Raw genomic sequence first — 24,083 nt, 5'->3', positions numbered from 1 at the left:
TCTTGCAGAGACCCAAGCTCCTCAAGAGCTTTGCAGAGGCTACGTTCTTCCCCTCCTCCCTTCGCCACTTGCTATCACCTCCATGCTCTCCCTTCACTGGGAGTTAATGAGAGCATTTTGCAGCCTCACAGCCCCAACCAGCCTTTCTCTAAAGCTTAAGATTTGAAAGAGAAGGAAGATAGCCAGGAGGTCACATATTCTCAGTTTTCTCCCAAAAATTTACCTAACTCTGGTGATTTATGGAATGCCTAGCGTTATAGTTGCCTCTCACATTTGGCTGCCAGACACCAAAACCTGCTAGTATGAAACTGAGCCCTTCCTCTCCCATAAAGATGTGCCCATTTTCTCTTGTTTGGGGATCCTGCTAAGTGAGTTCCTTAAAAGGCTACCTGACCTCCTCTAAGGATGAAGCTGAGGTCTGGTTAGGAGGTAAACCTAGAAGGTTTAGGTAAACCTAACAAACTGTCCACATGGCTCAGGAAACACTTGCCCCTTCTCTGAGGTACTGATCTGCTTTGATTTCTTTGTCTTTCCCCGGGGGGACACTCTAGAAGATGAATGGATGGAGGTGATCATGACAGAGTCATGTGCTGTGATATCAGAAGAGGCAATGGCTGCTGCATGCTGGGGACCACTAATGCTCAGTCACCCCAGGGGCTCCGTTAGAACTGAACATAACCCAATCCTCAAGTAACAAAAATCTTAAAGACACACTGCTTCCAAGAGAAAGAGGCAAATGGAAAGAGGGCAAACTGATGTCAGGAGTTTCCATCTAAAAATGATAGAGAAAAAAAAGCTGTTTAACCTACTCTCCATGTTGTCATTTCTGAGGCAATCTTGCAAACTAATGCCTTTCAGAAATATTTTCAGTGTGTTAAGTGGAAGGGTTTGAAGCTCTACCCCTCAGCAGTGATCACATCTCACTGCACAGAAGCTTTCTTTTCTTTTCCAAGGTCTCTGGACCCTTTTGCAGGTTGGTTGGGATAGAGTAGATAACTGTTCAAACTGCATTGGACCATGCAAAGATTATGGTTATACATAGAGGTGATTTGGCCCCTAATTAGCTATGTGACCTTGGGCAAATGATAGCTCCTCTGTGAGCCTCAGTTTCTTCATCTGCAAAATAGGACTAATTACTCTTTGCTCCGTGGGGTTTGCACTAGGGCATGGGAAGGTCTTAATACAGTGTCTGGTACAGAACAAATGGCTCAATGAAAGTTAGCTCTTAGTACTACAAATCAAACCCCAGTCACCCTGCAGCCATAACTGTGTTTTTTCTCCTTTATTCATTTGCCCATCTCACACCTGTTGTTATAGGCTTATAAGGGAACTAGATCTTTTTCCTTTCTTCCTCTTCTCTTGAGCCTCAGCCTGCATCCTCAAGAGGGGGACAAGGCTGCAGAAGGATGCAGGAATGGATCAAAGGTGCAGGCTTTCACCTTCAAGGGCAGGGAAAACAGATGAGGAGGCTGCCAGCATGTTGAAATGGAAGAAGCACTGCTCAGAGTCAGGAGCAATAGAGTTTGCATATGAGCTGTGCCATCAATTAGCTCTGTGAACCTAGGTTTGTTGCTTTGCCTTTCTGGGCTTCAGATCTCACTTCCAGGGAAAGAGGGCTCTCAAACTTTAATAAGGATCAGAATCATTTGGGAGCTAGATACAAATTCAGCTTCTGTGGCCTAATACACAGAGAATCCGATTCAGTAAATTGGAGGATTCCCGGGAATCATGTGTTTAGCCCACCAGGTGATTCTGAGCAGGTAATGGACAGACCAGATTTTGAGAAGCACTGGCCAGAGGAACTCTCCGTTCCCTTCAGGCTCCAGCCTCCGATACCAAGATTTTTAAATGCTACAAAGATTAGTGCTTCTCCAGCCACTCAGTGGTGCAGGACCATGTGGCTTCTCTCTGGGTCCCTCTCTTCACGCCCACCCTCAGTTTCTTCTCACTTACTCTATTTCCATTTCCCCCCTTTCTGTCTATGCCTTTCTGAGATCTTGTCTTCCTAACATCTGGGGTTCTGGGTTTCCACACCATAGAAAGCGAGACATTTCTTGCCATCCTGATGCTATCAGGGTTTGTTTCTCTTCTCCTTGCCATGAAAACTTTCTGACCAACCATTATCTTCCAGAGATTCTCCCAGTGTGGTCTCCCTGAGCTCACTCCATCCACAGAAAGGGTTCTTCTGCAAACCCAACCCTTGGCATAAGGAGTATGGACTTCTGGCCTTGAGCGCGAGATGGACTCCAAAGTTACTCAAGAGTTTCAAACAGAGAAGGTGCTTAATTAACATCTTCTTAGTAATTTAGAAGGAGCATCTGAACAGAATGGAGATGTGGGCTTCCACTTCCTCTGAGTTCAAATAACACCCAGATAAAAGTAGCATGATATAGAGCAAAAACCCCTTTGAAATCTGAAGCAGGTTCCAAATTCTAAATTTTCCATGAAAGCCTTTTCACTCAGAAGGGGAGAAAGCAGATCTGGGGGAAGAGAGTGGTTGGCAAACAGAGAAGCCCAAGTAGGAGTAGCTTCCAGTTGGCGATAGACTTCCAGGTGCCTGGATGGCACGAGATCTCCATCACTGTGTTTGTCTTCTCCATGGGAGAGAAGGGTTGGGATTCCTTCTGGGGAGAAGAGAAAATAGCCTTGCCCTCTACAGGATCCTGGTCAGGGGCCCCATTTATTTTCCTTCCTCCCTTATTTTTATTTTTAGGAGCAATTTGGGGCTGCCTGCAGAGCCAGGCTTCATCTCCTTCAGAGCCCGCCCCACCTGTAACACCCTCCCTACCTCCTCCTCACTCTTCCCCTGTGGCCTCAGACCAAGTCGGGCCAGGGACCAGCTCTCACTTACTCAGGAGCAGGGATAGATCCACCAAACAAGGACCTCTTTATTCAGCCCCTGGAATCAGGCCATGAAGGGACAGGAAATAATTGGAATATAACATAGCAGCATTTCTCCTTGATGGGCCATGTGCAAGATGTCCAAGGAATCTTCAGCTGTCCTGCATTATAATGAAAGCCAACTCCCACCCGCCTGAGGAAGGCCTGGTCAGGGTCTCAAGAAGTGGCCAGGCTACTGAGGGATGTTCATTGCATTGGGGAGGGTTGCGGGTAGCAGGAAATGCTGGGCAGCCAACTGGAAGCTGGGCTTAGTGTGTTGTTTAGAAAACACTGGAACCTTGCCTCGATCCAAATCTTTCTTCCGTCTTTTAAAATGCTGAAAGGCACCAGGAAGCCATTATTGAGCTAACTGCTTTCCCCTCCAAATAAATGAAGGTCAATTTCAAAGAAACGGTTGTGCTCTCTATAGTACTGGAACCAAATAGGAATCCCTCTCTCCATTGATTTGTTTCTCCAGTCCGCTCATTCAAATTAGGGCTGATGAATTTCCACCTCCCACAAGAGCACAAGGGAGGGTAAGGGTCTCAAAGATGACTCAGGACAGAGCCATCCCCACAAACACACATACTAATCCTCCAGTTCTAAGGTTTTAAAACACAGGGATATGAATTGTTCCCAAGGAAAACAGTTGGTTTGAATGAGGGGAAATTTTACATACAGGGAATCCTTCCTAGAAGAGAGACCTCTTATTACAGGAGAATACATCCTACCATTTATGAAATCATTAAGGAAGACTTCCTAAAGCATCTACTGTGTGCTAGACATTGTACTAATCACCGGGTTGTTGACCCAAAGCAAACATGGGCCCTGCCTGCTGATGGCCTAATAAGATCATATTATCATGGAGCACATACTATGTGCCAGACATTCTGCTAGGCCCTCTGCAGACATTATCTCACTAATCCTGACAGCTACCCTGACAACTCCCGAGTAATTGCTCCTTCTCAGCAAATGAACATACCAAAGCTCAGAGAGGTTAGACTTCTTGCTCTAGGTCGCACAGCAAGTAAATGAGACAAGAATTGAATCCAGGTCTGTCAGAACTGCCGCTTACCTGGTCCCCTGCGCAAAGGAGTTGTCTGACCTTTTTGCTTTCTGGTCCCAACCTGCTCACATAGCAGGTGTTCTCCAGAAACCCCAAAGCCATGTCAAAAGCTGATTATTCTACTTATGTTACAAAACCCTGTCTTTCTTCCACTCCCCACTCACCCCTGAAAAAAAGATTTACTCATAAAATGTCAGGGAAAGTCATTCACATTCTAGCTCAGGGCTAGACTTTCTCCACAACCTCCTGCACTGTATATGGCATGGGTCTCTCAAGATTTGGCATGTAACTGAATGCAGAACTTATCAGTTAAGAGGCCTTGGGTTTGTCATTCTCTCCAGGTGTGAAAATGAAATAGGGAGTTCCCGCTGTAGCTCAGCAGGTTGCAAACCCAGCTAATATCCATGAAGACGCCGGTTCCATCCCCAGCCTCGCTCAGTGGGTTAAGATCTGGTGTTGCCGTGAGCTGTGGTGTAGGTTGCAGACATGGCTCAGATCTGGCTTTGCTGTGGCTGCAGTGTGGGCCAGCAGCTGCAGCTCTGATTCGACCCCTAGCCTGGGAACATTCACATGCCACAGGTGCTGCCCTAAATAAATAGATAAAATAAAAAATAAATAGATAATACTACTTACCTGTTAATGTTGGTTATGAAAATTAAAAATTAAAACTAAATCAGGAAAAGCACATACCAGTTGTTCTTCCAAAGCTCACTAAGAATAAAGTTAAACATATTCATTACTATCAAAAAAGATTGGGCATTTAGTCACCCCCGCTAGGAAGAAAAAGTGGGACCTTGCCCTTCATCTAGAGACCTAGCTCCACATCATTAGTCATTCGCTTATTCATTCACTGATAAGTATGTATTTATTGGAAGCCTACTAGGTCCAGGCATTGTGCTGGCGATTGAGTTGTGAGCAAAGCAACTATGCTGCTTGTTCTCATAGAATTTAGTTCTGGTGGGAACACAGGTAATTTGAAAAATACACAAATGCAAATAAACATAAAGACAAGTTATGGTAAGTGGCTTGAAGTGGTGTGCTTGTATGGGAAGTATACCTCAGTATATCACAGGGGTCCCTGAGTGGCATTTAGGCAGAACTCTAAACAGTTTGGAGGAATTAATTCAGTGAAGGAGACGGGCTGAAGAAGAGATCTCCAGGCAGAAGGAAGGGCCTACCTGAATGTCCTGAGGCAGGAGCTGGTGGGGCACTAACAGCCTGGAGAATAGAGGGGAGGCAGGTGCAAGCTGAGGCTAGAGGTGTGGGCAGAAACCAGGCCATGCAGGGGCTTTTAAGGGGCTTTTAAAATCCTTAGTCTAAATTAAGGATTTTAGATTTTATCATAAATTGCATTGGCCTCTACCAAAGAGTTTGAAGCAGACAAGAGGTGCAGTCTGAATTATGTGTTTAAAAGATGACTGGGGCAGCTATATGGAGCATAGATCAATGCTGGGGAAGTTAGGAGAACATAACCCCAGGGAGAGCTGGTGGTAATTTAGATCAGGCTGGAGATGGAGAGAAGTAGATAGACTCAAGGACTTGGAGATGGGTTGGTTATGATAGAGGAGGGTTAGTGAGAGCAAGAGATGTATCTGGAAGAGCCCTGAGGTTACTGGGTGAAACACAACCAAGAGGATTCCTCCCTGGAGATTCCGCAGACACCATTCATCAAGACTCACGAGATACCATGCTAAGAACAATATGCCAGATATTCTTTTTTCTTTTTTTTTTTCTTTTTAGGGCCACACTTGCAGTATATGGAAGTTCCAAAGCTAAGGGTTGAATTGGAGCTGCAGCTGCCAGCCACAGCAACACCAGCTCCGAGCCGCATCTGCGACCTACACCACAGCTCATGGCACTGCCGGATCCTTAACCCACTGAGCAAGGCCAGGGATCACACCCACATCCTCATGGATACTGGTTGGGTTTATTACCACTAAGCCACAATAGGAACTCCTGTGCCAATACTCTTTGAGTCGAATAGACAATATGTCCCAACCCAAAGCCAGGAGCCGTGACCATCAGCAAACCCATATGCTCATTAGAAACATGTGGTTGGGGGAAGTGGTGGTTGCTGTTTTCAAAAGCATAGATTCTTAGGCTCCACCACAGACCTTTTGTATCAGAATCTCTCATGATGGGGCAATGAATCTCAATTTTTAGCAAGTTCCCACAGGCAATTATGCCACCAGCATAACACCTATCTTACCCATGCCTGGGAACCTGGAATGAACACCCCATGGAGAGCCAAGAAAATTTAGTTAAGCTTCCCCCAATGCAGCCAGAAGCATCCTCAATCCTGCCCAGTCCTTCAGTCCGCATGAAGGAAGGCAGAAGATTATTAGGAGGGAAGATGAATTCTTCAAACTAGAGCCTCCCTGGAGAAGGGGAGGAGATGAACACTGTGGAAGCAGGTCTTCAATGTTGCAGGTACACTGCTCAACACTGAATGTTCAGCACAGCCCCTCTGCAGAGCCAGCATCATCACCCTGTGTCTAGAGTTCAGAGAGGTTTGGCAGATTGCCCAAGGTCACACAGCTAGTAAATGATGGAGTCTATTGGAATCCACATTTGGCATTCAGTAAGCATTGTTATATTATTTTTGTTGTTACTATAGTTCTTCGAGACATTTGTCTGAGGTCTGGTGCCCATGGGTGATAAAATTTTTACTGGCTTGTGATAAAATGAAAAAAAAAGTTAGGAAATTGTGTATTTTTCCAAATGTATTCAATATAAATGACTTTTCTTTTATTCTAAAGACTATGTCCTATCTATTTTGGGACACTGAAATAACATTTCTTTAATGGAATGATAGTAATAAGCGGTGGTGATAGTCATTGTGTGAGTGTGTGTGTGTGTGTGTGTGTGTGTGTGTGTGTGTGTGTGTGTTCATGTACAGCATTCTACTTGGCAGAATAGTAACCCTATGTCTATACTCACCAAAAATTTTTTTTGAAATTTTACTATAAACCTCTTAAAGTCTTGGAATCACAGGAGGCACCATGATAGTTAGACATAATAAATAATTGTGAGAGAAAGCAGGAAGAAAGGGGAAGGGTGATTTATCCTCTCAGTGATGGATCCGTGAATTAGCCTCAGCTTTGCCACGAGATTCAAAAGCTTAGAGCAGAGGGGCAGAGAGGGGGAAGGATGATGTGTAAAGGGTCATGCCTGTCAGGGATGATAGGATGGGGGCCATTTGTGGAAGCGCCCAGTCCCGCTGGGGTGAGATGCCAGCTGGTTGGGTGTGTGTGGCTGCAGTGCGTTACAGATGGGCCTATTAAGATCTGTAGTGCAAGAGATGCCTTTACCTGAGTACGTGTGGCTCATAAAAATAATGGATGGCCGCCAGGCCACACTTGGAAATTGCTTTCTCCCATAGCTGTGGGATGTTTCCGCAGTCACTGTGCTCCCCAACCAGGTCTGATAATAATAATACTAATAGCTACCATTTATTAGGTCTTGCCATGTGCCTGGCTTATGCAGGGCTAAGGGTGCTTTCTCTGAGTTCTCTCATTCACTCTTCTCTAGAGGCTTATATAGTGGACACTATTGTTGTCCCCATTTTACAGATGAGGAAACTGAAGTTCAGAGAGATTGAGTAGTTTGCTTCAGGCCCCCCAGCTTATTAGTGACAGAACCTGTATTCACATGTGGACCATCAGATAAGGCTGAAGCGTTCATGATCAAGAGTACCTTAGGTGTGGGGCCCTAAGCTCTGATTTATGGAAGCCCAAAAAGCCTAGGGAAACCAGAGTCTTATTCTGAAAAAGTGGAAAGGAAGAGCAAGTGGCTGCCTATTATTCAGCAGCCAAGCGGCACCGTATCCTGGTGAGAGCATAAAGAATATAAAAATAATTGGGTCTTTCCCCGAGCAAACAAAGTCAAAATTTCTCTTTTATTATGGGTGCTTTAGACTTTTTTTAGCTTCACAACTTATTATTGGTATTACCTTATACCTTTAAGTCTTTTATCAAATTTGGACTTTGGGGTTAAACACATAACATTTAGAAGACTTTTTCACAGCTTAATTTCTGGCTGCATACATTTCCGAACTTGATTCTCCTCTGCTCCACATAAGCATGGTCTCAGCACCACAGGACTCTGTCCTGTCTTGGATCAGCCTCTGGTCCTACCTCTTGATGTCTGTCACAAGGCTGGCATCGGGGACAAGAGAGTATTTCTAGAAGCTGTTTTTCCACTTTGCAGTAACCCTGGCTAGTGATGACCTAGCTATACAGAAAGAAAAGTCTGCACACCATTCATGCATATTCAGCAGAACTCCAGAAAAATGTATCTTATCTCTTAGCTAGTTCCCCAAAATCCCATGGCCCCTGTACTAACACCTACATGAAGGAAACTATGACGGAAGGAAATCTGGGTGAGAATAGATAGCGGACCTTACCAGTTGCAGGTGATAGATCTTGCTTGTTAAAACTTTACAATATCATGCAACTTGGAGGAGACATACTGAGGTCCCTCCCAGGGCCTTGGGGGGTCTCATGATAAGAGTTGCCCTGAGGTTAAGTAAGTACCTGTGGTCCATCCCAAACACTGCAGGATGGCTCTCTAGCAACCTCATAACTGATGGACTTCTGTGTGAACTTCATGTCCGCAGTGACCGTGCCTTTCCTCTTTGCCTAACGCGGGTGCTAGGAGTGTACTCTAACTCAAACCACTTGCTGTTTGGCCAAATAGCCATTGCATTTTCCCTCCCCTAATTGTTTGCTCATAGTGTTCCCTCTAGCAGGAATGCTCTTCCTCTACCCTCTGAATATCCACATGCTGCCTACCTGTAGACCCCCAGATTTGTGATACCTCTCTTAGTCAGTCTTTCCTGGTCCCCACCTCTTTTCCTGGCAGTGGTGGCTGCCTTTATATCTTGTGTATAGTGCTTGTCACATGTGTTCATGGGGATCAGGCCTGATGGGCACATCTTTAGCAGTGTTACCAGGCTGCAAACCTCTGGGGGAAAGGGTCTGGGTTTCACTCACCTTCCTGTTCTCCATGCCCAGAGGTGAGTACCTACTACCTCCCAATAAAAATAGCAGTTACAGCTGTGATTCGTACCATATTGCCAGACTTCCTCTACCATTTGAACCTCCCAATGGGCTATCAGGTAAATATTAATGTTCTGCTCCTTCTATAAATAAGGAAAGGGGCTTCAAGATTAGGCGACGTGTCCCATTCGTTGAAACTACCACAAGCACGTTGATAGGAAACTGTCTTAACTGCAGTTATGAAACCAAAATGCCAATATAGGCCTGGTCAGGGGGCCAGTGAAGAAGGACTGCATAGGTGAATACCAGAACAGACACAAGGGAAACGCTTGAAAACTGGACAGCATCTTCATTCTTTATAAAAGTTGCCATTCCACCTGCCTTTAGAGGAAACCTGTCTATTGCCATTTGGTCCCCACTTCCCCTCACCGTATCAACCCTTGTTACCTCCTTCTCTCCTCTGGGAGGGATGTGATCAGAGCAGGCCCCCACAGAAGTAGGAAAAGAGGAAACGATTTCGATGACTTTATAGCAGAGCCTGATCTAGACCTTTTAGAAAGGCCCGAGGTACTGAGAAGTGAACTCTGCCCCCACCTCCAAATATAATTCTAGATTTTCTCTCTTTCTCTCTCTCTCTCTCTTTCTCACACACATACACAGCCCTAAAATAAATGGAAGACCAACATTTTGATTTATCCCATGAAGTCTACTTTGGTTTCTTTAATATCAAAGAATATCCCCCCAAAAAAGTGAAGGTGCCCAGCTTTGCTAATGCTCTAAAGATATGCTTGGTCTATTTGTGAGTAATATCACATCACTCTATAATGGGGCAATGAGACACCCCACTTTGCCTGAGCCAGTCTCCACTTATGTCTGTTACTAAAGGCACCATGATGATTATTATAACCCCCACTTATTCTCAAAAGTGTCTCAATTTGAATGATGAAAGTGCCTCGATATTTTAACTCCCAGAATAAGAATGTTTACAGTGGCATATTCAATAGTGCCTTGGTTTCACTGAGGAGCCTGAGATGCGGGAGGAGAGAGAGTCTGGTACCCAAGGTCTCAACAGTCCAGAAAAAGACCATTAATGAGAGAAGGAAGTGAACAGTAATTTAAGGAAGAAAGACACAACTTCACCTGTGTGTTTTTTGTGGGAAAGAGAAATTAATAGAAAAGTTGATTGGATGAGTTTCCTGGTGGCCCAACGATTAAGGACTCAGCATTGTCACTGCTGTGCCTCATTGTCACTGCTGTAGTAGGGTTCAATCCCTGGCCCGGGAATGTCTTCATGCCACAGGCATGGCCAAAAAAGACATGTTTACGTCTTCATTCAATTTACCTGAGTTGCGCAAATGAGTAACTGAGCTGGGATCTGCATCCATGACTGGCTGACTCTAAACAGGTAATGAGTACGTAAATGAAGGAGTGGATCCAGTACAACAGAAGACAAATGGTGTGATCTGAATGATGAGCGCCTCCAGATTGAAGAGGAGACGGAAAGGGTGGGTGGAAATATTTGGGGAAGGAGAGAAAAGAGTATTCTATCTTAGGGACTTCTCAGGATGGAAAGACTCTAAGGGAGTCTTCACCATCTATCACTCCCTCCTGGCCTGACAGAGTATAGGTCAGCCCAGGATACTGTCCTCACTGGCAGGCTTGTGTTCTTTGGACTCTGTCAGTAGCACACTCATGACCACAACCAGAAACAGCACTCGTGAGCCCCCTTTGAACACTCAAGTGCCCCACTCTGGTGTGAGCACACAAAGTGCACTATAAAAAGTCACACTGATGAACAGTTCAGGCCAAAATGTTCAGAAACAGAATGTCCTAGCACATGCAAGTGGACCTTTCCTCGCAGAGCCCCATTTAACTTTTTCCAGGAGTATCTGCCCACAGTGGCTTGCTCCCCTGAAGCTGGGATGCACAGGGGGCTTGGTTTCACATGCTTTTTAGAATTCTTCTTTAAGACAGAATTCCCTACCAAGCTGACAGGCATCACTTAGAGGCTGAGCTCAGCACCCTGGCCATGCCCCAGAAGGAGGTTAAAATAGGACCAAGGGCAAGCCAGGCTCACTGTCATTCTCAGGCATGGGCCCCAGGGCTCACACCACCAGCACAGGGCCGGGCAGAGATCCAGAGAGGCAGCTGGTAGGGGAGGAGGGGATGCCACCAACTGGAACAAAAAAAAAATTACATCTCCAACTTATATATTCAGGCCATCAATCACCCCCTGGCATCAAGAGAAAGTGGTAGGGGCCTCTCCCTGCTGCCAGGTATACCTTTACAGTGTCATTTGTGACTCCTTGTTCTGAACCCTTCAGGAATTTATCTTAAACAAGGGTTCTTAGGCTTTTTTGTTGCATGGGCCCTTTTGGCAACCTGGTGAAGCCCCTTCTCACAATAAATACATAAAATGAGAGACATAGGATTTCAAAGAAAATTGATTATGTTGAAATAGTTATTATAACATTGAAGAAACAAATTTATTGCAGAGTAAAACAGTGTTCTTTATTAATATATTAAACAAACAATATCTAGCAGCAAGTCGCATAAATAACTACTATAATTTGAAATAGTGACAAGTGGAAATATTTCAAGATATCTGCAACAAATGTAATATCGTATCATAAATCTGATTTCTATGGGTGACAAATCTTGCTCATTCTACTATGGCTTGCCATCTGCATTCCTATTGAACAAAACGCTTTCAGGCAAAGGTTAAATTTTTTAAAAAAAGATAATTTTTCCCACACAAGTTCAGGAACCCCTTAACCCCAGAATAAGAATCCAGACTTATGACATTATAAAGAGGTACTTCAGGGCATGAGGTTTTCTATACTTTATTCTCTCAAATTATGTAGTCTTGGGACCCCAGGGAACCTAGACTATGCCATCGTGCTTTGAAACTGTTTTGCATGATTAGCAATTTTTCTACTTTATTTAAAAATAGGGCATACACTTTTATTTAAATCAGAAAGGATGAAAAAAGAGAAAAATTCTTGTGTCCACCCTGGACTCCAGGCCCAGCTCTATCCAGTACCTTCAGTCTTTTCCCCCAGGAGCAAATATGTTATCAGGGGCATATGGTTCCAGAAATATTCTGTTTATTCATAAGCATCCATATACGTGTGTGTGTGTGTGTGTGTGTGTGTGGAATGTGTGTTTCTATCCTGTTTATTGTTACAAATGGCATCATTTTATAAACACTGTGATGGAGGTTCCATTTTATTATACTCAGCAGCACATCTTTGACATAGTTCTCTGTCAGAATGTATAGTTACTGCTTTTCTTTTCATGACTGTATAGTAATTCATTTACAGAGTACCCTATTTTATTTAACAATTTTCCAGTTGATTAACCTTAGGTTATTTTTGGTTTTTACTACTAAAAACAATGTTGCAATGAGTGCATTTGGGTGTATGTCTGTGTCCACAAATTCAGGATAAATTCCTAGAAGTGGAATCACTTAAGCAAAAAATATTTGCTTTTTTATTTTATTTATTTGTTCATTTATTTATTTATTGGCTTTTTAGGGCTGCACCCACATCATGAGGAGGTTCCCAGGCTAGGGGTTGAATCGAAACTATAGCCACCGGCCTGTGACACAGCCACAGCAACACAGGATCTGAGCTGCGTCTGTGACCTACACCACAGCTCACAGCAACACCAGATCCTTAACCCACTGAATGAGACCAGGGGTTAAACCTGCAACCTCATGGTTCCTAGTTGAGTTCGTTTCTGCTGTGCCATGACAGGAACTCCATACTTGCTATTTTAGATTTAACCTGATTATCTTCAAATTTACCAAATAAGGAATTTAAAATATATTAAAAGGTGAAGTGTTGTTAAAACAAATAGATTAGATCTATGTCTGATAATCTATCATGTAAGAGGGTTGTTCATGATCTTTAAGTAGAAAAGTAAGTCATGGAATAAAATGTAATCCTATTTTTTTTCAGCTGTGCCCTTGGCGTACAGAAATTCCTGGGCCAGGAATCGAGCCAGAGCCACAGCAGTGACAATGCCAGATCCTTAACCTCTAGGCAACCAGGGAACTCCTGTAATCCTATTTTTAAAAGCTATTAATTTAGTCACCTCCAGGGGTAGAATGAAATGAAGAGGAATATATTAACTTTTTTATACACTTCTGTATTATTTCATATTATTTCACATGTGTATATATGTGTGTGTATACATATATATGCAGGTTGGATCCCCTAGTGTTTTTATCAGTAAGTATCTTGTGTGGACCTCTGGCCGTTTCAATAATCTGAATCTTTTTTTTTTAATTTACATCTCACATCTTTTTAGTGATGCATTGCAACCCATAATAGAAGTTACTATAATGCGAGAATTCCCGTTGTGGTGCAGCGGAAACTAATCCAACTAATATCCATGAGGATTCAGGTTCAGTCTCTGGCCTTGCTCAGTGGGTCAGGGATCCAGCATTGCTGTCAGCTGAGGTATAGGTTGCAGACATAGTTCGGATCCCACGTTTCTGTGGCTATGGCATAGGCCAGCAGCTGTGGTTCCGATTCGACCTCTAGCTTGGGAATTTCCATATGCCGCACGTGCGGCCCTAAAAAGCCAAAAAAAAAAGAAGAAGAAGAAGAAAGAAAAAAGAAGGTACCTTAGCCAATACACTTAGAATAAACATATGTTCTACTTGTGATTAAGAAGATGTGATAGAATATACATCAAGTTCTGATAGAATTATGATGGGACTTGTATTTTTTATGATTTGGGGGGGAGTTAGTGGCTATGTATATATATATATATTTGTTGTCTTTAGTCTATTTTTTTTTTCCTTTTTTTGGTCCCCCAGGGCATATGGCATTTCTAGACCAGCGATCAGACCCAAGTCACATTTGCGACCTATGCCACAGCTGCAGCAACACCAGATTCTTTAACCCACTATGCTGGGCCAGGGATTGAATCTGCATCCTGCTGCTGCAGAGACACTGCTGAACCCTTTGTGTCACAGCTGTCTTTAGTCACTTTTATTCCAATTTTACTTTTTATATACTTAATATAGTTCTACTTTATATTTCCTGCTGTACGATCAGCAGCTGTAGAACACTTAAAAATTACATAGTCTACTTCCTCAGCTTGGTATAGCCTGCCCACTCCCTCAGTTCAAAAATGTGTTGTCAATGTGTTGATTTTTTGCTTTTTTTTTTTTTTCAAAAAGAGAGGAATTTTCTCTCTCAGTAGCAAAAAATAATTTAGACACAATAACAGGATACAAAAAAGAAAGGAACAGTTACCTATAATCCTTCCCTCTGTATAATCATGTGTGTTTTCCTATGGAACTTTCCAGAATTTTCTCTTTGTATGTATTTGTGTGTGTGTGTGTTTACAAATTGGGTCATTTAGCGCTTTTATCACTAAGTATCAAATGTAGATGTCTCGCCATTTCACTAAATCTGAATCATTTCATTTTTTTTAATTTATAGTTCACATTATTTAATGATGCATTGCAATTGGTAATAGAAAATACAGTTAGCAATGAGATCCTGCTGTGTAGCACTGGGAACTATGGCTAGTCACTTATGATGGAGCATGATAATGTGCAAAAATAGAATGTGTACATGTATGTGTAACTGGATCACCATGCTGTACGGTAGAATAAAAATGTATTGGGGAAATAACTATTAATAATAATAAAAGAAAATACAGTAATGTACTTAACCAGTCCACTTATGACCTAGGGGTCACATTTATGTAAATAGGTAAGGCACACACAAGATACCATATTCACCAAAAAAAAAAAAAAAAAAAAAAAAAGAAGATACCACATTCACAAGACCTAAGTGTAGAATGAAAAGAAAGTCGTTCTAATTTCCCTGGTCCCTACCCATCTAATTCCCCTGCCTCATGGCAACTACTATTACCAGATTCTTGCACATCCTTTCAGAGATGTTCTATGCATATCAAAATATTTGTTCTTTGTTTTTTTAATAAAAATAACACGCTATAAATACTACTCTGCACCTTGCTTTTTTCACTGCACAATGCATCTTGGAGATGTTTTGACTTCAATATAAATAGAGCAACCTCCTTTTTAATAACTTCATAGTATTCCTTTTTTTTCCAAATAGACTTCTATAGAGGGGCATTTAGATTGTTTTAAATCCTTTATTATTACAAACAATACTGTAGTGAATATTTTTGTAGCTACTTCACTATTTCCCACATTATAAGATTAAAATCCTAGAAGTGGAGTATTCTGAGTAAATTTCTTTACTTTTTATTAAAATTGCCAAATCATCCATCAAAGAGATTGTGCCAGTTTACATTTCCACAACTGACATTTGAGAGCAACTACTCACTTCTCAGCAGTTTATCGATTTTTTTTCATCTTTGCCAACTTGATGGGTGAAACTTTTGTGAATGAAGTTAAGCATCTTTTTGTATGCTTGATAACCCATCCCTTCTTGATGTACAATTGTTTTGAGTTTTTAGCTGTGAGAAATATTCATATGCATGGATTTTCCTTTTAATATATTTTGTACACCTGCCTTTTAAGATTGCCTTAGGCTAAAATCCACTTTGAATAGGTAGACTCACATGAAAAGCCTCAGACAGGTATTTTCAAATTACCCTCTGGGAAGGATGTAGCAATTTGCACTCCCCCTAAGTGTATTTCAGCACAGCTGAAGAAACCACTTTTTATGCTGATAGCTCCTCCTTGCCTGGGGAAGTCTCAGACATCTGCATGGCAAGTCAGCTCCCCCTCCGAAGGGGTAAGATGACTTGAAAGCTTCAAGTCCTTCCAACTACTTTAGTGTCAGCTTCCCAGAGTTCAGGGCTAGCAAGCTGCTCTTGGAATGCAACATCCCATCCATCAGAGGAGCCAGAGCAAGCAGCAGCCTTGGAATGTGTGTATTTTACCCAGGATCTGAGAACAAAAAGCAGTCACCCACAGTGTGTAAACAGATTTGATCTTTCACATGCTGCCAGGCCCACCACGATCCACATCCATGGTTCGAGTCTCTGGGGCTGATGTACTAATTTAAAACCATAACAAAATAAAACACTTCCCTCCCCACCCCTCCCCACCCCAGGAAAACAATCAAGGTTGAGGCCCTCAAGGATGAGTTAATAAGGAAGAATTCCTCTGGGCATCTACGTTTGCCCCACCCAACGCTGGGGGACTGTGAGAATCCAGGGAACACAGTGGACAGTCTATATTTAGACAAGGGCATGGCAAATGTACCACATTTTAGTTGCAAAATTCAAATTGGCTCTGGAAGATGCCAGCCTAACAAATTGAAAATTGAATTGAGCCTAAGAAGCAAGGGGGGAAAAAAAACCCATAGTTCCCATTGTGGCTCAGCAGTAACAAACCCGACTAGTATCCATGAGGATGCGTGTTCAATCCCTGGCCTCGCTCAGTGAGTTAAGGATCCGGTGTTGCTGTGAGCTGTGCTACGGGTCACAGATGCAGCTTGGATCCCGTATTGCTATGGCTGTGGTGTAGATCAGCAACTGCAACTCCAGTTCCCTAGCCTGCGAACTTCCATATGCAGCCCTAAAAAGAAAAAAAAAAGAGGAAGAAGAAGAAGAAGCAAGGAGATGGCCTCTTGAGCAGATTCTGCTGGGAAAGGAGGCTTTTCAAGAAGCAGTCAATGGGCCTTGGTCAGTCAGGGTCATGATTTAATCCCGACCTTGAACTGCTGGTTTGGATGGAGAGGCAGGTTATCTTCATACTGTAGTAAATCTAGAGGTGTTGGAACCAGCATCTAGGACAAGACAGGGAAGGGTGAACTTTGACCCACTTCCACCGAGTTGGGAGATGAAGATGTTAAGCCAGGAACTGAGATCAGCCAGGGATTTTCAGAGCCTCAGGAAGGGCTTTCCTGCCACCTGTCTCTGTCACTGACATCCCCCCCCTCCCCGCCGCCCATAAAGAGGGCTGGCACCTTCCCTTCTCCGCAACATCCCTTTTAGCCCATCGTGAGTCCTGTTTGACTGGCAGCTTGAAGTACTAGAAAGAACAGAAGCTTTGAAATCAGACAAATCCAGGTCTGAAGTCCTGGTTCCGCAGCTCATCTCTAAGCCTCAGTTAATATATCTGTAAAACAAGACTGAAATAATCTGTTCATAGGATTGGAGTGAGGAATAAATAGGAAAATGGATGAAAAGGACTCAGCTGGGTGCCAGATACTAGTAAATATTTCATAAACATCAGCTATTAATGTATGTGAAACCTCTCATATAAAATCTCCTTTGGAGGAGATATTTCATAAGTATATTTTGATAAATTGATACTTTGATAATTCTATGAGCAGACTGTGTCTTTGGAGGAAATGGGACCAAGTCCTTCTCATTAAAAGGTTAAGGGATCAAAAATAATTGGAAACACCCATGACTCCTCCACCTGGATTTAGCAAATGTTAACATGTTGATGAATTTGCTGGTGTGTCTTCTTTCTTCTCTTAAGAAATAATAATCTGTTGCAAATATGCCTTAGAAGCCCCCAGTCCTCATCCCATTCCTGTCTCTCCTTCTCAGAGGCAATCACCAGGGTGCATATAATTAGGTAGACTTTCTTCTCTACATCTTCCTAGCTGTGTCCTCTTAGGAGTGATGAAGAATGAGGCTTTGGATTATGTCAGTTCTGTGTTCAAATTCTGATCCTACTCCTTTGTCAGTTTCATAGTCTTTGGCAAATTGCTGAACCTCTCAATTTCTTCTCTCCTGCACTCCTCTCTAAGATGTAACAAATAACCCCTACTTGGCTGGATTCTGCAACAATGAAATAAAATTATTCAGGTAAAGCAGTGAGTAGTCCACAACCAAGGATGATTTTGTTTCCCCACCCCCACCCCCTGGGCACATTTGGCAGTGTCAGGAGACATTTTGGATTGTCACCACTGGGATGTGCTCCTGGCATCTAATGGGAAAGGCCAGGGATATAGCTAAACATACTACAATGCACAGGACAGCCCCCACCACCATGACAAAGAATCTATCCCAAGATCCCAATAGTGCCAAAAGAGAGAAACCCTAATGTAAAACCTGTTGTCACTTTATAAGGGCTCAAAAATATTTATTTCAATAAATGTAACAAATTGTAATTTTTAAGACATATGTTAGACACTTTCACATGCATTATCTCACTAGTATTCAGTGAGCTGCCCCTTCTCGGTAAAAAGAATGACAGAAGGCAAACACCATTGCTTTTGCTTGCTGAGAATATCTATCTTGCTTATTAAAGTCATAAACTTATTTTAAATATAAAATTTCAAGCTAATAGATTAATTGGAAGTCGTGATTCAGAGCCTAACCCCTTTCCTTTTTCTTTGTGAAGAACAAATTGTATCAGCACTTTCTGCCACAAAATGGGTTCATTTAAACCACAAATATCCCTTCAATCTAAGTAGCCCCAGGGATTAGCATGGCCAAAAAAATAAGGCATCATAATTAAAGCAATATTTTTGGCCCTTATTCACAAAGACTGGCTCCCAAATGCTCAAGAGACCACATAAGTGGGGTAGAATATGGGGAAGAGGAGCGAGACAAAAACTCTGCATCTCTGATTCACCCCAGGCTCAGGTGGACTCCAAATGTTCTGCCCAGGGATTGGAACCACTATGTGTGTCGCACAGAGAGCACTCACCATGAAAGGACTTTGCAGTGCATCCCTAAGTGTGGTCTCCAGCCTAGCAGCATCCACATCACCCAGGGACTCTATAAAGATGACCCCCCCAGAACTACTGGGTCAGAAACTGGGGGAGAGGCACTCTGGACTCTCAGATTCTCCTGGTGATTCAGATGCACACTCAAGTTTAAGAACCACTAACCTGAGTTGCTGTCGTGGCTCAGGGGAAATGAATCCGACTAGTAACTATGTCTCACTCAGTGGGTTAAGGATCTGGTGTTGCCATGAGCTGTGGTGTAGGTTACAGACATGACTCAGATCTGTGGTTGCTGTGATGTAAGCCAGGGGCTACACCTCTAATTCAGCCTCTAATCTGGGAACCTCCATATGCCACAGTGCAGCCTAAAAAAAAAAAAAAAAAAAAGAACCGCTAGCCTAATAAGACCAGATCGCACTTTCCCTGCCAGTCCATTTCTTGTTGTCCATGGCCCTCCCTGCTGTAGCTACGCGGCTCACCCATACCCATTCAGAAGTGGAGCCCCTCCTTATTGGCATTGCCCTCGCCCTGGAAGCTTCACCCATATTCTTTGACTTTCAAAAGAATGTGAAGGAGATACCATTATCCTTTTTTCCAGATGAGAAAATCACAGCTGAGAAAGCTAAAACAGCTTGCCCAGGGTCATACATACAGAAAAGGGCTGAAATCAGGATCTGAATCTAGGTCAGCCTGCCACCAAATCCTATCTTCTTAATGAAGACATCACTCTGCTCTGTGAAGATGAATAGAGACAGAACATGAGCAAATCAGCCCTGTTCAGGCCAAATTGTAAGCCCTGCCAAGTTAGTCTTTTGTGCCCCTCAGCACCTTTCCTGGGTACAGGTAATCCCCTGAGGTGCTTAACCTAGAGGCCAAGGCTGCCCACACTACAATACTCTTCTAGCTTTTTCCTTATGTCTTGGGACTTCAAAATCCCACCCCTGGGGTGCTTAACCTAGAGGCCAGGGCCACCCACAGTGCAATACTCTTCTAGCTTTTTCCTTATGTCTTGGGACTTCAAATCCCCACTCTTCCTCTTACTAGCTACCTGACTTTGAGACTGACTCAATCTCTCTGTGCTCTGTTTATCATCTGTAAATCAGTTATAATAATATAGTCATATCAAGATTGTTAAGAGGATTAAATGGGATAATAAATATGAAAATATTTAGCCGGTGCCTGGTGCATAATTAAAAAAAAAAAACCTCTTTTTTTCCCCCATGTTTTGCACACCAACAATTATCAAAACTACTCAATCCAGGGTTGAGTCTCTTGCAGTCTCATTTATTGGCCAATTTGCTAATATGATGAGCTAATCTTCACTAAGGTATTAATTCATAATAATGCTTTTCCGCGTTAGCTCCCAATATACCATTTGCACTTCAACGAGGAGCCTTTAGTCTCTGAAACTGCACAGTTTGGGAGTGATTAGTGGTGGAAATATTAGGGAATGTAGAAGGCCAATGGGGACCCCTTCCCCATCTTTCATAGTACTCCAATGCAACCCTAATAGACAAGGAATCCCAAAGAAATGGGAAATGAGATGAGAAAAGGAAGTTTCGAGGTTGCAGCTGGCTTTGACGAGAAGAGACAGAGCTACTGGCATCTGAATTTTAGGATAGGTGGGAACAATGCAAAAAAGAAGTGAAATCAAAGACTAATGAGCCGTTTGCCAACATTTAATACAATTGCTTGAGATCTGCGTAGTTGGATGTAATAAAGCTTCATTAAAAAGTAGTTATAACAACTAATAAGACTCTAATTAAATTACCTTTCACTGGGCAAGCTGCTTGTGAGGTCTTAATTAGGTTATTTGCCTCCATTGGCCTAGCCTGGGAACAAAAGAATGTCTTCAGTGATGCCTAGAAAGCCAGATCTCTAGATTCATGCAGGAAATGCTAAGAGTCTCTAAATTTGGGGGCAGCCAGTCTGAGACCATCTTAACTTTCCAAATCCACAGAGTGTGGCCAGAGTGAAATCCTGTAATAGGTCCCACTGCTCTTAGAAGCCAGACAGTTTTAAATATGGAAAGGGTATTTAAAGATGGAAATTCTAAACATTTCATTTTACAGAAGAGGGCCCTGAGAATCAATGTGTTTGAGGTCTTCCAGCAAGGAGCAATGTCCCCTCCCCCAACTCCCTCCCACTATGGTCTGGAAAAGACACAGCACTCTGGTTGCTAGTATGGATTTTCATTTGGGAAGGGAGAAAGAAATAAAAAGCATTGGATTCTCAGAGGCTCCTATCTTTGAAGCCGTGTATGTGTATGCGTATGCGTGCGTGCGAGCCTGCATGTGTGTATAATGTGTTGATAAAGCCCAGATAAATAGAAGACCTCCATACAGTGTGAGCTGAGCTCTCTCCAAAACTGTCTTTGCACTGCTGCCACAATGATCTTCCTAAAACGTAGTTACAATCACCAGCGTTCTGATGGACTCCCCAGGGGGCCCCTTCCAGGTTCTTGAGCAGGGAGAAAAGTCCCTTCACAATTGGGTTCCAGTCTACCTCATCACTCAAGACTAAGCTTTGTGCCCAACAAACGGGAGTCCCAGCTCTGCCCTCACTAGCTGGGCAACCTTGAGCAAATTACTTAATCCTTCTCCACTTGGGCTTGCTGCCTATAAAATGGGAATACATTTTACTTATCATGGGAATAGGAGAATTAAATGACAATAAAGCAGATAAACCACAGGTGACTCGTGCTATTACCTCTCCAACCACACAAGAGCAATCTCCTTTCTCTGAGCATGCCTGGCTCACTCATGTCAGAAGCCTTTGCACATGCTCTTCCCTCTGCCTACAAGGCTCCTTGCCCTCTTCTCTGCATCATGAATTCTTCCAATCCACATATCCAGCCCAAATGTCATTTCCCCTTGCAGTCTTCCAAGGCTCCCCAGGCAGTGGCCACTCTGCTCATGGGCTTTCTCTACCTCACTTTACCCCCATCAGAACCTTTGTCACACGGGACCAAATGGGGTTTTGATGTCCCTCTTCTCCAGGAAACTGGGTCTCACCTAGCATAAGCCTGGCACACAGAACAGAGTAAGTGAGTAAAATCTTAACACAGGAACTATGAGGAGGAACTGTGAAAAAGGAACAAGGTTGGTTCCTCTGTTGCTTTTGCTCATGTCCCCAAAGCTGAAATAAAAATAAATTCTGTGTATGTGCACACACCCCCCCCAAGATATTAGCAGTAATTACCCGCAGTTGTTTTTGTTTTCTTCTTGTGCTTCTCTAATACATATGCTTCTCTATGTATTGCTCTTGTTATAAAAAACTGAAGAATAAAGACAATTTTTCAAACAAAGCGTGCCGAAAGCACAAAGGAGATACATGAAGGGCCAGTTTTCCAAACATCTCTGAAAAGGTTGAAAGTTGCCTGAATTTCAGTGCGGTACAGTTCTGAGTTAAGGCCTTGCATTCTCTGAATTTCTTGTCTGTGATGTCTATGACAGGAGCTACTTTGGAGGTATGAGGTGCAGACCAGAAGGCAAGTCACTTTCTCAGTATCTTTAAGGTGACCTTTTTGGGAACTGTGAGTTTTTAGGGGCAGGAGAGTGTTAAGTACTCTTCTGTCCAGTACAGTAATCACTGCCACAAAAGGTGAATTGAACTGATCATTCATTAAAATTACATAAAATTAAAAATTCAATTCCTAAGTGACAGGAATCACATTTCAGGTGTTCAGTAGCCACACATGGCTGGTGGCTACCACAATGGGCAGCACATCATTGCAGAAGGTGCTACCAGACAGCACTGAGTTAGTGTTTCTAGGCTTGCTCCAAACATGGTTGGTGATGTCTCAAGAGAATAAACACATCCATTTGCCCCATGAATATGTTATTTCTTGCTTAAATATATATATTTATTCATGGCAATGTGAAACAATGCAGTAACTTTGGAAAACAGTTTGGCAGTTCCTCAGAAAGTTAAACATAGACTTGCTTCATGACCCAGTAATCTCATTCCTGGTATCTACCCCAAAGGATTGAAAACATAAAGATTTGTACACATGGAGTTCCCCTTTAGCTCAGCAGTAACAGATCTGACTAGTATCCATGAGGACATGGGTTCGATCACTGGCCTCGCTCAGTGGGTGAAGGATCCAATGTTGCCATGAGCTGTGGTGTAACTTGCAGAAAAAGCTTGGATCAGGCATTGCTGTAGCTGTGGTGTAGACCGGCAGCTGTGGCTCTGATTCAACCCCTAGTCTGGGAACTTCCATATGCCGCAGGTACAGCCCTAAAAAGACAAAAAAAAAATGTACACAAACCTTCACAGCAGCATTATTCATAATAGACAAAAGTTGGAAATAACTCAAATGTCCATCCGTTGAAAATGGATAAATAAATTTGGTATACACGTACAGTGGAATATTATTTAGCCAAAAAGAAAGATATATGCTACAACATGGATGAACCTTGAAAAGGATGTGCTAAAGGAAAGAAGCCAAACAAAAAGGTCACATACTGTGATTCGTTTATTTGAAATGTCCTGAGTAGGCAAATCCACAGAGACAGAAAATAAATTAGAGGTTGCCAGGGGCTGGGGCGGGTGAGGGATGGGAGTGATTGCCAATAGGTACTAGGATTTTTGGGTTTGGTTTTGGTTTTTTGGGGGTTTTTTTGTTTTTTTTTTTTTTTTTTTTGAGAGTGAAGAAAATGTTCTGGAATTAGATAGTAGTGATAATGGTACAACTCTGTGCATACACTAAAAACCACTAATTATACACTTGAAAAGGGTGAATTTTATGGTATGTGATAGGTCTCAATGAAGCTATAATTTTTTTTAAACATACTGTCCTAATGGGGAAACAACCTAAATGTCCATCTATAGGCACGTGAAGAAAAATCCCTGACCATGTAACAGCTTTGATGCAGTTATTAGAAAGAACAAATTAAATCTACTGAAGAAAGATCCTCAGGACAAACTGTTGGGGAGGGGGACAAGCAAGTTTCAGAGAGTTCCACACAGTATAAAATGTTATATAAAAAATACGAAAATCCCAGGAGTTCCCGTCGTGGCGCAGTGGTTAACAAATCCAACTAGGAACCATGGGGTTGCAGGTTCGGTCCCTGCCCTTGCTCAGTGGGTTAACAATCCGGTGTTGCCGTGAACTGTGGTGTAGGTTGCAGATGCGGCTTGGATCCTGCGTTGCTGTGTCCCTGGCGAAGGCCGGGGGCTACAGCTCCGATTCGGCCCCTAGCCTGGGAACCTCCATATGCCGAGGGAGCGGCCCAAAGAAATAGCAAAAAGACACACACACACAAAAAAAAAAAAAGCGAAAATCCCAAATATTCCATTTTCTGTATTTCATAACAATACAGGCATTGTTAACATTTCTCTTTATTATGCTTCACACATACTGTGTTTTTCTTTTTTTTTGACAAATTGAATGTTTGTGGTAACCCCGAATCAAGCAGGTCCCTTGGCACCATTTTACCAACAGTAACTTGCTCACTTCATGTCTCCGTGTCACATTTTTGTAGT

The 24,083-nt window shown here is 42.8% G+C and overlaps 1 protein-coding gene across 3 annotated transcripts in view; it reads left to right on the top strand.

Annotated features, from left to right (window-relative positions):
* ADRA1B (adrenoceptor alpha 1B) overlaps window positions 1-24,083 on the top strand; it is a 460,716-nt gene that overhangs the window by 409,668 nt on the left and 26,965 nt on the right. The window lies entirely within an intron of this gene.

Source organism: Sus scrofa, chromosome 16, assembly GCF_000003025.6.
Source record: "Sus scrofa isolate TJ Tabasco breed Duroc chromosome 16, Sscrofa11.1, whole genome shotgun sequence".
Taxonomy (NCBI): Eukaryota; Metazoa; Chordata; class Mammalia; order Artiodactyla; family Suidae; genus Sus; species Sus scrofa.
Note: the sequence above shows the minus strand (reverse complement) of the source record. Positions and strands in the feature narration are given on the sequence as shown.